This window comes from Schistocerca nitens, chromosome 3 (genome assembly GCF_023898315.1).
Source record: "Schistocerca nitens isolate TAMUIC-IGC-003100 chromosome 3, iqSchNite1.1, whole genome shotgun sequence".
Lineage (NCBI taxonomy): Eukaryota > Metazoa > Arthropoda > Insecta > Orthoptera > Acrididae > Schistocerca > Schistocerca nitens.
The window spans coordinates 163,274,410-163,290,011 of record NC_064616.1 but is presented as its reverse complement, the minus strand read 5'-3'; the positions used below and the strand labels follow the sequence as shown (position 1 = coordinate 163,290,011).

At 42.5% G+C, this 15,602-nt stretch overlaps 1 protein-coding gene across 1 annotated transcript in view; it reads right to left on the bottom strand.

Annotated features, from left to right (window-relative positions):
- The window catches only part of LOC126248102 (protein sickie), a 687,677-nt gene that overhangs the window by 520,909 nt on the left and 151,166 nt on the right, over positions 1-15,602 (bottom strand). The window lies entirely within an intron of this gene.

The following is a 15,602-nucleotide window of genomic DNA, read 5'->3' as shown; positions in this document are numbered from 1 at the left end:
ACGCTATATAGATATTGCAATAAGCTGTAATACAGGAACATTCTGAATAAATGTAGACGACAGAGTAATGTAGGGAAGCAGACTACTCACGCCTTATAAAATTCACATCAGTCTTTCCATTGTGTGCCAGCCAGTCCGCTGTAACTAGTTCTGACGTCATAAATGTTGCTCAATACTTTAAAAATCAAGTAAATAACCCGAAACGTTTCTAGCATGTCAGGAGTAATACTAAATCAATATGTGTTGAATATCAGTTCAATAACTTTAACCATTTTCGAAATTTGGACGTTTTTCTGTAAAAATCATTGGCGCAACAGAAAAGAGCTAGAAACTTAAAAATTTATATTTAAATTCCTTTTGCATAATAATTTAGTAGAAACAGTATTCTGGATCTCACAAATTAAAATTTTAGTTGAAATTCATGATTTTCTGGTTTTTGTCTTAGAAATTAAGGAAGCAAGATAGATTAAGTAGGCGAATAAATAAAGCTAGGATGTTTAAATTTAAGTAGAAGGGAGATCCGCTATAGTCATAAAAATGTGAGAAGTTTTAACAGAATAACTATAAAACTATAGCTATAGCGTATCTCCAAAGAGCAAGTTCAGAGCTCGTCTACTGCGTGTAGTGTAATTAAGTTAATTCTCTCGCCCAAAATATTTGACTTAGCCACATCAGACTTTTATTATGATTACTTACTTGTGTGCTGATTGCACAATTAAATTGAAAGCTTCATTGGCCATCATCAAAGGAAGCAATGATTTATTCGATAACTTAAAGTGGTGCATTACTAGCCCAGCGGCTAGTCGGGAGAGCAGATTTGACCAGCCTTTATATGTAAAAACGCTGCGCAGGAAGGAAGGCCCCGGTTCTCTCCAGACGCTGATTAGTACACCACCTGTGCCGGGAGTCGCGTCGCGTAGCGTCGGTATCATTGCTATAAACAGCCTCGGATGCCGTAATAAGTTACTCGGGATACGCGTAACCATGAAATCGTTTTCGAGTGAAGTCTTAATTCTGGGATGACTTTAATGATCTATCTTCAGTTTGCGTATGTCGTATTTTCACGTGCCGCCGCAGAACAGACATTCTACCATTACTTAGCGTGCCGTTTGATGAACATTATCATCAAATTATGGCGAGCATTCACTTAAACATTTCATTTGAACAGTTATAGTTGCATCAGCGCATTAGACTCTGAACTGCTCTGGTAGTTGAATTGTGTGCATTCTTTTTGGTCTGTGACTTTCAGAATATAGTGAACATTTTAGAGAGAATGGTTTTTGATTATGATTATGAATCCCAGACAATCAGAGCTATAAGCTGTAGCTATAAATGTATTTCTCAGATGCAGTGGGAACTAGGAATTCTAATTACAGGCTTCACGTTTTGCTAATCACTTTCTGGTTGCCAATACTGTAGTTAGAGAGCCAGTGTTGCGAACGGCAAACAGCATAAATACAAAACATTTATACAATTATTCCACCCGCCGCCCCACAGTAAGTTACTTTCAGTCACTGAGAAATCGGGAATATCCTTGAATCCTACCCCGAAAAGCCCCTCTCCCCTCCCTGTCCCACAACCCTCTGCTCCCACCCCTTGTGCTCTTAGCTTAGGGATTCGTGTCTCATCTACCGAGTTTATGTCGACAATGAAATGACTGTATAAACTCTTTACAACGCGCCATAAAGGACAAAGAGCCCATAGCGACTCTGAAATAGCCTAAACAATTATCCGGGAAAACCAAGACTTCCACGCCGTTTTGATAGTGCAGCTTTTGACTTCACATTTAATTTTCAACTAATTCCAAACAATTGAGATGGTGAATTTCGTTAACACTTTTGCGACTAATTAATAAACTGAACGACATATGAGTATGAAAAATACACTTTAAAAGTACAGGTGTTAGTCTGATACGGAATAATGACTGTAGAAGCAGCAATTAGTACTTGAGATGGTTTTATTTATTCAGTGTTGTAAATAAAGTTTATACAGGTTTCCAAATTTCTGTATGTTTAGATGTTTGAGTGCTACGCATGAAAGAACCTATCAAAACATCAAGAACACATAAATGAATTAGCGTCGCATAAAATTTTTCATCTTTGTAAATTATGTTTGTGAAAACCTTCCCGCTGAGTGCAACTATCTCTTTATTTGCCTTTGTGACAGTGTGTCAGATTCTTATGAAGTTGTAATGTGGTCTGTTAGGTATTCAGTACTCTCCATCTTCAAGGTTCATTGATCTTCTCCTCTCACCGACACCAAGCATAACTAAGACCTGCTGTTCTAGACGTACTGGCAAAACTGTTTATTTAAAAGCCATTCATTATTAAATCTTTAATTACTGGTAATACGAGCTACTCACATACTGGTGCGAAAATATATCCTTAACGCCGAATACATAACGTAGCCATCAGAATTATAGTCTCACCCTATGAAATCAAGCCACGGTATGTTCAGGGGATTTTGTTTCGTAATTTTTTTTCTCTTGATCCTTATTGTAGGCCTAACGTTATACCGTGTGAAACTATTTTAACTACTACCATAATATGTAACACAAATCTATAATCCAATGAGGTGACAAAAGTCATGGAATACCTCCTAATATAGTGTCGGTCCTCCTTTATCCCGGATTGATGTAGAAACTCGACGTTGCATGGACTCAACACGTCGTTTGAAGTCCCCTGCAGAAATATTGAGCAATGCTGCCTCTATAGCCGTCAGTAATTGCGAAAATGTTGCTGGTGACGGATTTTGTGCACGAACTGACCTCTCGGTTATGTCCAATAAATGAACGATGGGATTCATGTTGGGCGATATGGGGGCCATATCATTCGCCCGAGTGTTCCAGAATGTTCTTCAAACCAATCACGAACAGTTCTGGCCCGGTTACACGGCACATCATTGTTCGGGAAGATGAAGTCCATGAATGGCTGCAAATGGTCTCTAACAAGGGAACATCCCCATCGCACCCCCCTCAGATTTAGTTATAAGTTGGCACAGTGGATAGGCCTTGAAAAACTGAACACAGATCGATCGAGAAAACAGGAAGAAGTTGTGTGGAACTATGAAAAAATAAGCAAAATATACAAACTGGGTCGTCCATGCGTGAGATATGCAATATTAAGGGCAATGTGAGGCGAGGAGCGCCGTCGTCCCGTGGTTAGCGTGAACAGCTGCGGAAGGAGAGGGCCTGGGTTAAAATTTGCCCTCGACTGAAAATTTTGCTTTCTTTATTTTCGCAAAGTTATGATCTGTCCGTTCGTTCATTGACGTCTCTGTTCACTGTAATAAGTTTAGTGTCTGTGTTTTGCGACCGCACCGCAAAACCGTGTGATTAGTTGACGAAAGGAGGTGCCTCTCCAATGGGAACAGAAAAAATTTGATCGCAAGGTCATAGGTCAACCGATTCCTCCACAGGAAAACACGTCTGATATTTTGTATACGACACTGGTGACAGCATGTGCGTCACATGACAGGAATATGTTGTCGACCCACCTAACTTGTACACTTGGCGAATGGGTGAAAAGATTCTTCTACCTTGCCCGATTTAGGTTTTCTTGTGGATGTAATAATCACTCCAAAAAAGTGATGAAAACAGAAGAGTTTTTCACATAAACTGAAAATAAAAAGTTAAAATTTTCGGTCGAGGGAAGATTTGAACTGAAGACCTCTCTTTCTGCAGCTGTGCACACTAACCACGGGACCACGGCGCTCCTCGTCTCATACTGCCCTTAATATTGCCTATATTACACATGGACGACCCAGTTTGTATATTTTGCTTATTTTTTCATAGTTCCACACAACTTCTTCCTGTTTTCTCGATCGATCTGTGTTCAGTTTTTCAAGGCCTATCCACTGTGCCAACTTATAACTAAATCTGAGGGGGGTGCGATGGGGATGTTCCCTTGTAAGTAGCCGAACATAAACATTTCATGTGACTTATCGGTTCAGTTGGACCAGAGGATCGTCCATTTCTTGTAAACACAGCTCACACCATTATGGAGTCACCACCAGCTCGCACAGTGCATTGTTGACAACTTGGGTCCATGGCTTCGTGTGGTCTGCGACACTCTCGAACCTTACCATCAGCTCTTATCAACTAAAGTCGGGATTCGTCTGAACAGGCCATAGTTTTCCAGTCGGCTAGGGTCTAACCAATATTTTCACGAGTCCAGGAAAAGAGTTGCAGGCTCTGTCGTGCTGTTAGCTAAGGCACTCGGGTCGGTCATCTGCTGCCATAGCCCATTAACGCCAAGTTCCGCCGCAATGTCCTAACGGGTACGTTGGCCGTACGTCCCACAATATCATCTGCGGTTATCACGCAGAGTTGCTTGTCTGTCAGCACTGACAACCCTATACAAACGCCGCTGCTTTCGGTCGTTAAGTAGGGTCGTCGGCCTCTGCGTCGTCCGTGGTGAGAAGTAACGCTTGAAATTTGGTACTCTAGGCACACTCTTGGAACTGTGGATCTCGGAGTATTGAATCCCCCAAAGATTTTCGAAACAGAATGTCCCATGCGTCTAGCTCCAACTACCATTCCGCGTTCAAAGTCTATTAATTCCCGACGTGCGGCCATAATTAGTTAGAAAACCGTTTCACATGAATTACCCGAGTATAAATGACAGCGTCGTCAATGCACTGCCCTTTTATACCTTGTGTACGCGATACTACCGCCATCTGTATATTGACATAACAGGGGATATTGAACGCAATAAACACGCGGGATGACAAGTCGTAATACAATGGACATGTATTCGGAGGACGGCGATTTAAATTTTCTTCCGGCCATCCAGATTTAGCTATTCTGTAGTTACTCTAAAACGCGTAAGGCAAACCCGAGTTGGTTATTTCGAAATGGAAAAGGCCGATTTCTTTCCCCAGTCCGGCATGGGCTCCGTATGTCATGAACTCGTCGTCGACGGGGCGTTTAAACTTTGTCGTACTTACTTCCTTTTTCACCGAGCGAGATGGCGCAGTAGTTAGCACACTGGACTCGCATTCGGGAGGACAACAGTTCAAACCCGCGTCAGGCCATCCTGATTTAGGTTTTCCCTGATTTTCCTAAATCGCTTCAGGTAGATGTCGGGATGGTTCCTTTCAAAGGGCACGGCCCTTCCCTAACTCAATGGGAGCGATGATCTCGCTGTTTGGTCCCTTCCCCAAAACCGGCCGCTGTGGTCGAGCGGTTATTGGCGCTTTAGTCTGGAACCGCGCGACCGCTACGGTCGCAGGTTCGAATCCTGCCTCGGGCATGGATGTTTGTGATGTCCTTAGGTTACTTAGGTTTAACTAGTTCTAAGTTCTAGGGGACTAATAACCTCAGCAGTTGAGTCCCACAGTGCTCAGAGCCATTTGAACCATTTTGTTAAGTCCCATTGTGCTCAGAGCCATTTGAACCATTTTTACCTTCCCCCAAATCAACCAAACAACTTTCTTTTTCCTTCTAGGCGATGAATGTGTTATACAATTCAAGAGAGCAAATTTTCAGAAATGAGGTACATAAATGAAGTCATTAGTTATAACAATCCGCCTCCGAAGCTGAGCCCGCAACGCGTCTAACATATAGAGCATTTGGGTTCATTTCCCGGTTCTACGTACTGCTTAAGATTTTCCTTGGTGGGGATATACTCAGCCTCTTGAGGAGAATGAAGATCTATGTGACAGGAAAGCTCACAAAAGCCGGGAGAGTGGTATGGCTCTCGATACAAAATCCAAATGACACTATTTTGCGGAGGATGACACGGCAACGAGTAATACTTCCGTGCTCTCAGGGCCTGATCGCTGGGTTACTATTTTTCTTATTAATAATTATAGTTACCTATGTTTCTTATTAACCATTATACATTGAAGAGTCAAACTGGTACACCTGCCTAATATCGTGCAGGACCCTCGTTAGCACGCAGAAGTGCGCAACCCGATGTGGTATGGGCTCGGCTAATGGCTGAAGTAGTGTTAGAGAGAACCGACACCATGAATCCAGCAGGGCTGTCCATAAATCCGTAAGAGTACGAAGGGGTGGAGAACAGTAGGTTGCAAAGCATTCCAGATATGCTCAATGGTCGTGTCTGGGGAGTCTGGTGGCCAGCGAAAGTGTTCAGACTCAGAAGAGTGTTCTTGGAGAAACTCTGTAGCAATCCTGGACTTGTAAGGTGTCGCATTGTTCTGCCGGAATTACCCAAGTCCGTCGGAATGCGCAATGGACATGGTTCAAAAATGGTTCAAATGGTTCTGAGCACTATGGGACTTGTCTTGATCTGTGGTCATCAGTCCCATAGAACTTAGAACTACTTAAACCTAACTAACCTAAGGACATCACACACATCCATGCCCGAGGCAGGATTCCAACCTGCGACCGTAGCAGTCGCGTGGTTCCGGACTGCGCAAGGGACATCATCAGATTTCTTACGTACGTGTCACCTGTCAGAGTCGTATCTAGACGTTTCAGGGGGTTCCATATCACTCATAACTCCAACTGCACACGCCCCACACCATTACAGAACCTTCACCAGCTTGAACAGTCCCCTGCTGACATGCAGGGTCCATGGATTCATGAGGTTGTCTCCATAACCGTGCACGACCATCCGCGAGATACAATTTGGAACGAGACTCGTCCGACCGGACAACGTTTCCAGTCATCAACAGTCAAATTTCGGTGTTGACGGCCCAGGCGAGACGTGTAGCTTTGTGTCTTGCAGCCATCAAGGGTACATTAGTGAGCCTTCGGTTCCGAAAGCCCATAACGAATATGTTTCGTTGAATGAATCCGCACGCTGACACTTGTTGATGGCCCAGCACTGAAATCTGCAGCAGTTTGCGGAAGGGTTGCACTTCTGTCACGTTGAACGATTCTCTTCAGTCGTCGTTGGTTCCTTTCTTGCAGGATCTTCTTCCGGTCTCAGCGATGTCGGAGATTTTATGTTTTACCAGATTCCTGATATTTACGCTACACTCGTGAAATGGTCGTACGGGACAATCCCCACTTCCTCGCTACCTCGGACATGCTGTGTCCCATTAAGTGTGCGCCGACTATAGCACCACGTTCAAACTCACTTAAATCTTGATAACCTGCCATTGTAGTAACAGTAAACGATCTAATAACTGCGCGAGACACTTGTCTTATACAGGGTGAGTCACCTAACATTACCGCTGGATATATTTCGTAAACCACATCAAATACTGACGAATCGATTCCACAGACCGAACGTGAGGAGAGGGGCTAGTGTAATTGGTTAATACAAACCATACAAAAATGCACGGAAGTATGTTTTTTAACACAAACCTACGTTTTTTTAAATGGAACCACGTTAGTTTTGTTAGCACATCTGAACATATAAACAAATACGTAATCAGTGCCGTTTGTTGCATTGTAAAATGTTAATTACATCCGGAGATATTGTAACCTAAAGTTGGGGCTTGAGTACCACTCCTCCGCTGTTCGATAGTGTGTATCGGAGAGCACCGAATTACGTAGGGATCCAAAGGGAACGGTGATGGACCTTAGGTACAGAAGAGACTGGAACAGCACATTACGTCCACATGCTAACACCTTTTTATTGGTCTTTTTCACTGACGCACATGTACATTACCATGAGGGGTGAGGTACACGTACACACGTGGTTTCCGTTTTCAATTACGGAGTGGAATAGTGTGTGTCCCGACATGTCAGGCTAATAGATGTTCAATGTGGTGGCCATCATTTGCCGCACACAATTGCAATCTCTGGCGTGATGAATGTCGTACACGCTGCAGTACATCTGGTGTAATGTCGCCGCAGGCTGCCACAATACGTTGTTTCATATCCTCTGGGGTTGTAGGCACATCACGGTACACATTCTCCTTTAACGTACCCCACAGAAAGAAGTCCAGAGGTGTAAGATCAGGAGAACGGGCTGGCCAATTTATGCGTCCTCCACGTCCTATGAAACGCCTGTCGAACATCCTATCAAGGGTCAGCCTAGTATTAATTGCGGAATGTGCAGGTGCACCATCATGCTGATACCACATACGTCGGCGCGTTTCCAGTGTGACTTTTAGAGCAACGTTGGCAGATCATTCTGTAGAAACGCGATGTATGTTGCAGCTGTTTGGGCCCCTGCAATGAAGTGAGGACCAATGAGGTGGTCGCCAATGATTCCGCACCATACATTTACAGTCCACGGTCGCTGTCGCTCTACCTGTCTGAGCCAGCGAGGATTGTCCACGGACCAGTAATGCATGTTCCGTAGATTCATTGCCCCGTGGTTTGTGAAACCCACTTCATCGGTAAACAGGTAGAACTGCAACGCATTCTCTGTTAATGCCCGTTGACAGAATTGCACTCGATGATTAAAGTCATCACCATGTAATTGCTGATGTAGCGACACATGAAACGGGTGAAAGCGGTGACGATGCAGTATGCGCATGGCACTACTTTGACTCAGTCCACCGGCTCTCGCAATGTCCCGTGTACTCATGTGTGGGTTCATGGCAACAGCAGCTAACACACCAACTGCACCCGCTTCTCCTGTGACGGGCCTGTTACGGACCCGTTTGCGTGCTACGACCATACCTGTTGCATACAGTTGGCGGTAGATGTTTTGCAATGTGCGGCACGTTGGATGCTCTCTGTCCGGGTACCGTTCTGCATACACCCTGCAGGCTTCAGCTGCATTTCGTCGACACTCGCCATAGATGAGTATCATCTCCGCCTTTTCAGAGTTCGAATACACCATGGTCACAGTTCCTACAAGACTATACTATCACAGACGTCTGGTAACACGGTGTACTACAGTTGGTCTGCGTGCGGAGACGAATGCAGAATAACAATAGCAGCAAGCGCTACATGCGGACACTGCGACAGCTAGACCAAACCACTAACAGTGCACTACAGCCACACTCGTAAACACGGTCGTCTTCGTAAACATGTCCCTGCAGATGCTGCTCGCCGACCGTGGCCCGTGTTAGTTACGACACGCAACTGAACGTCGGAGGTTTCAAGCGTCAACTTTAGGTTAAAATATCTCCGGATGTAATTAACATTTCACAATGCAACAAACGGCACTGATTACGTATTTGTTTATATGTTCAGATGTGCTAACAAAACTAACGTGGTTCCATTTAAAAAAACGTAGGTTTGTGTTAAAAAACATACTTCCGTGCATTTTTGTATGGTTTGTATTAAACAATTATACTAGCCCCTCTCCTCACGTTCGGTCTGTGGAATCGGTTCGTCAGTATTTGATGTGGTTTACGAAATATATCCAGCGGTAACGTTAGGTGACTCACCCTGTATAGGCGTTGCCGACCGTAGCGCCGCGCCGTATTCTGCCTGTTTACGTATCTCTGCATTTGAATATGCACGCCTATACCAGTTTCCTTGGCAGTTCAGTGTAGTTACCTACGGACCAAGCCAGGGGCAGTGAGTACGATATATACTCAGAGATTTGGCATGGGAATCATTCCGTTAGAGGCGACGTTCTTTTGCAAAACTGTGTTGGGCAAGTCAGGAAAGCAGTACGAGAAAAATGGGAAAATTATATCGCTAGCATAGAGACAGCGCTTACATCAACAAAATATTATTGACGCAATGTTGGTTAATGTTGCACAATACGTGAGTCAACTATCAACTTGATCTACAGAATAGTTTAGTTTATAAGGTTTCTATTGTAGCCGTGACGTGTATGGTATGTTACGTCCAGTGGATAAAATGAAATACCATGCTACTAAAAAAATTTTTGTTTTAAATTGTTTACCACCACAGAATTTCATCTCAAATAACTCATAGTATTTTGTAAACTACACACGTTAATGCTGTGGGGCGATGTGTATGATTGGAAATGAGGAACACGTTTTGTACGCCACGATCGCAGTATGGAAACTTTTATTGTTTCACGATGATCGGTTACAACAGTCCAATGCTTCCATAATCTGATCGAAGTGGAGAACATGAAGATAATAAGGGGGGGGGGGGGGTTCAGAGGCTACAATTAATTACGACTATTATATCGTAATTCTAAATGTATGGTCAGTTGGACTGTTGAAACCGGTCATCTTGGAACAATAAATGTTTCTATACTCCGATCGCGGCGTACGAAGTGTGTTCTTCATTTCCTACTCATAGCATATACGGCGCCTGCTCTCTTATTTTAAAATGGTTCAAATGGCTCTGAGCACTATGGGACTTAACATCTGAGGTCATCAGTCCCCTAGAACTTAGAACTACTTAAACCTAACTAACCTAATGACATCACACACATCCATGCGCGAGGCAGGATTCGAACCTGCAACCGTAGCGGTCGCTCGGTTCCAGACTGCAGCGCCTAGAAACGCACGGCCACCATGGCCGGCTCTTATTTTAAACAGTTAGGTAATTAGCTGCTGAATTCAAACGTAGCTGCACCTCTTTCGAAGATGAGCAAAATTATGGACGTTCAAAAAACTGAGAAAACGCAAAATGGATTGGTTATCAGCGATTAAAATTTTGTGAAACTATTGACACTACAAGCATTATGAAAATAATCAGTTCAATATATTTTACATGTAGAATTAGCTACACGAGAGTTGTGCAGTGTCGTTGCCGCATTTGTTGACATTGACCAAAAATAAATAAATCTGAAAATGAATTTCTCAGCAATTGTTCAAGTGTTATAGAAAGAACACAATAGATTTTGTGCGCTTATTTGCTACTGTCAATGAGATACGGTTTCACTATTTCACGCCAACTACCGTACATTGATGTGTAGCTTGAGAGAAAATTGGACGGATTCTTCAGTCATAACGTATATAGAAAACCTATGCCTCCCCTCGAGCTATCAGCATCCGTCACAAAGAAATTCCGCACTAGAGACTCTGGTCCACAGAGTTCGAACGCCGTAGAATTGCAACACCCACGAATAGTGTCCCGAAGGAATAGACATTCAGATGAACAAACGGAGTGATAGTCAACGACGCCTGTGGAAGAGGTTGATTTTGATAAAGAACAAGAGAATTCAAGAATCGCTTATCCGTCTTATGTTGAGATAATCTTCGGAGAGATCAGCAGACTCCTACGCAAACATGGTATCCAGTGTATGTCGCTCCCACCAACAAAGATAAAGTCTTCGTTGTGATGTTAAAGACGATGTACGTCTGCGAAAGCCCGGTGTGGACTGCATTCCATGCGAATGTGGCATGTCTTACGTTGGGCAGACTATGAGAACAACCAAGGAGAGATGCAAGGACTATCAATGAGGATACGCCTAAAACAAACAAGCAAAACAGCTGTCGTCGCGTACTGCCTCGAATATAATCGTGTAATGCAATAGAGTCAGACCAGTATCATGACGCGAACGCCAAGTTTCGGCAAGAGTGTGATTAACAACGCCAAGTGTTTGGGACAGCGTAATTAACGAGTCTGTGGAAATAAAACGTCAGACTACCTAATTAATCGGGACGGTAGTTTCAATTTAAATTACATACATTACATACATTCGAAATTTTATGGTTACCGTGATAGAAGTCATTTTATTTATGCCGTACAGCACGACTGGAATGTACAGTTCAGGATACTTCACGGTAAGAATAAAATAGCTTTTGACATAGAACCCATCAATTTCCGGTCGTATATTCGTAGGCATTGTTTGTTCCATTTCCTGTCAGAAAGTGAAAAAGGACGAAGCAGGAATGAATAAAATACCAATGAAAGTCTGTAGAAGCGTGTGTAACTATGGGAAAGGTAGATATTGTCGAACGGAAAATCAGAGAGACCTATGGAGAAAAGAGGATCAGCTGTCTGTATATCAAAAGCTCAAATGGAAAACCAGTACTAAACAATGAAAGGAAAGCCGAAAGAGCGAAGGAATGTAAGAGTATAAAGGGATTATACAAGGGAAATGAAACTGAAGGTAATATTATAGAAAGGAAAAAGGAAGTAGATGAAGTTTGGGTGGGAGATACGATACTACGAGAAGGAATTGACAGAGCACTGAAGGACCTAAGGCGAAACAAGGCCTCTTGAACACACGACATTCTCCCAGAACTACTGATGTCCTTAGGAGAGCCAGTCCTGAAACAAATATGGTACATGATGTGGAAGATGTATGATAAAGGGGAAATACCCTCAGATTTCGAGAGGAGTGTGTTGTGACCAGGTAAAACTACTTTCGTCCAGCCACAGCTACGAGTTCTTTGAGTGCTCTGGGAGAAGGCTCGTCAAATTAGAACACATGAAATATTAGTTCACTTTATTACATAAATGAATAAAATATGTCTTAACTTTGACTCATTTCTTTGTCACAGGAGTTATGGATGATTTACAACTGTTATTGACTAGAAAAGCATCACTTGCTGGACTAACTGTTCTCTTTAGGTACAATGTTCAAAATAAACGAAATACGTTTCATCACATACTTTAACGGTCACTGTCCTACTCGATGATGTTGACTGCTGTTAGCTGAGGTCTCGAACTGGGCTGAGCTCTTGCATGCTCAACACTATACTGATTTAAGTACAGGGCCGCTGCTCTTGCTGGGAGGGAGGCGTGGTTTTCTGCAGCGCCTCCCATACGTCTTTGTGGATTACAACGAACCCTCGCTAATGTCTGCGCGTTGTCGCTTTGATGTGGCATCGCGATCTCTGAACGATACCACAGAACGTCATATTCGAATTACAAAGAAAACAAGTGCTAATAGGTGCGAATATTACCGAATCAGTTTAATAAGTCAGATTGCGAAATACTGACACGAATTATTTACAGAATAATGGAAAAACTTGTAGAAGCAGACTGCGGGGAATATCTATTTGTGTTCCGGGGAAATTTAGGAACACTAGAAGAATACTGACCCTACAACTGATATTAGAAGACAAATTAAAGAAAGGCAGATCTACGTTTATAGCATCTGTAGACTTAGAGATAGATTTTGACAATGTTGACAAGAATACACTCCTTGAAAGTCTGGAGGTAACAGGGGTAAAATACAGGGAGCGAAAGGTTATATACTACCAGTACAGAAACCTGAGTGCAGTCATAAGAATCGAAGGGTATGAAAGAGAAGCTATGATTGAGAAGGGAATAAGACAATCTGCACATTGGGCAACCAGTAAAGGCAACCAGAGAAAAATTTTGAGAAAGAATTAAAGTTCAGGGAGAAGAAATAAAAACTTCGAGGTTTGCCGATGACTTTGTAATATTGTCAGATACAGGTAAGGGAAAGCAGCTGAACGGAGTGGACAGTGTAGTCAAAGGAGGATATAAGATGAATATCAACAAAAGCAAAACTAGGGTAATGGCATGTAACTGAATTAAATCAGATGGTGCTGAGGGAATTAGATTGGCAAATAAGACAGTACAAGTAGAGTATGATTTTTGCTATTTGATCAATAAAATAATTGATGATGGCCGAAATAGAGAAAACGTAGACTATTAATGGCAAGAAAAGCGTTTCTGATGAAGAGTTGTTAACATAGAATATAAATTTAAGTGTAAGGAAACCTTTGCTGAAGGCATTTCTCTGGCGTGTGCCCTTAATGGAAGTGAAACTTGGACGATTAACAGTTTACACAAGAAGAGAATGTGGTGCTACAGAAGAATGATGAAGGTTATATGGGTAGATCACGTAACTAAAGAGGAAGTACTGTACAGAACTGGGGAGAAAAGAAATTTGTGACACAACTTGGCTAAAAGAAGAGGTCGGTTGATAGGAAACATTCTGAGACATCCACGAATCATGAATTTAATACTGGCGAGACGTTTGTGTGTGTGTGGGGGGGGGGGGTTGTTAAAATTGCAGAGGGAGATCAAGAGATGAATGCAGGAATCAGGGTCAAATGAATATAGGTTGTAGCAATTGTTCGGAGGGTAAGAGTCTTGCACAGCATGGAGTAGCGTGGAGAGCTGCATCAAACAACGACGACACCAACAATCTGTCGTGAATAGTCTTCTTAGACTGGTCAGTTATTTATGACTGTATAACTGAAGCATTACTACAAACACCTTCTGTACGTAACATTAGAATACTAAGTAAGAAATTTAAAAATGTAAAAAAGTTTTAGTTCAACATTACCGTGGAAGAATATTCATCTGCTGGCGTTTACATTTTACATAAAAACTTAATAGGTATTTTAACTTTCGTGAAATAAATATTTGTAACTTGAATACAAAGGTGTGAAATACATTATCAAATATTCTCAACAGACGATCTTAGGGAACTACAAAGAACGTATCTCTTTAAAAAAAAATTAATCCCATCGATGTAATTTAAAACTAGAGTGTTTCCCTCCTCCAGTTACATAAGACATTAGAGAAACTTTCTTCGTAATACATTCGAAACAATTCCGAAAACAGATGAATGCCAAAGTTAATTCTCAATTACTTGTTATGGAAAACTAATTTTTCTCAGGGACTACAATATGGAGAAGCTGTTGACAGTAGTCCACTGTCTAATGCATTCCGTAGGCGGATGTAACAAAACAGTAGTATACCCATTAGTGCGTGCAGATAATTTCCTAATGTGTCGTCAAGTTTAACATGAGCACTGCTTAATTAACAGGCTAATTTACTGGAAGCGCATTATGCTTCCACGTGCGACACGCGAGTGTTTATTGCTGTGTGTGCTCATTACCTCTGATGATAAACATGCTCATACCGCTGTGAGAGTTATAAAATATAAACCCACCTGTCTGAACCTCTTCGTAAGCTGTTAAACATTGATAACACATTTTGTAGTTGTTGGAGAAACACGCAGTTAGGAAAACAGGATAGCCGGACGGTGTGCCAATGCGGTTCTAGGCGCTTCAGTCTGGAACCGCGTCACCGCTACGGTCGCAGGTTCGAATCCTGCCTCGGGCATGGATGTGTGTGATGTCCTTAGGTTAGTTAGGTTTAAGTAGTTCTAAGTTCTAGGGGACTGATGACCTCAGATGTTAAGTCCCATAGTGCTCAGAGCCATTTGAAAACAGGATAAGAAATTTCCGACTGCAAAGGTCCTAATCAAAATTTATAAGAAACAGATAGTTTCTGACAACCATCGAAGTTCAGCAACACCCTTGAAGCAACCAGCCCCGGTATAGGCAGCCGTGTAAACACATAGGGCGCACATGACGATGTGTAGAGGAGTACTACGATACGCGGTCTCGCAATTTTTTCAGGTGGCGTTTAAACTACGTTTATCTCATGCACTCTTTGTTACGGTTAGTTAGTTGCCAGATTTCGCATTTATACACGTTGAGGAAGAGCTTACGTATATAGTATTCGTTCACAAGTAAATGGATTAGGCACTACTAAATATGCTTCTTGTTTTGCTTGCACATTCCGACGAGGACAAAATGGTTCAAATGGCTCTGAGCACAATGGGACTTAACATCTGAGGTCATCAGTCCCCTAGAACTTAGAACTACTTAAACCTAACTAACCTAAGGACATCACACACATCCATGCCCGAGGCAGGATTCGAATCTGCGACCGTAGCGGTCCGACGAGGGTACTTGACCGTGGCCGTGCGGGCTAAAACTAGTTGGTTGCATTTATAAAGAATAATAAAGAGTTTTAATCGTCGTGGTGCTTTTCTTTGCCATAATTTCCTGTTGAAGCTACAGTATTTAACCAGAGATGAAATACATACTGGTCAATACAGTCACGTATGTTCTAA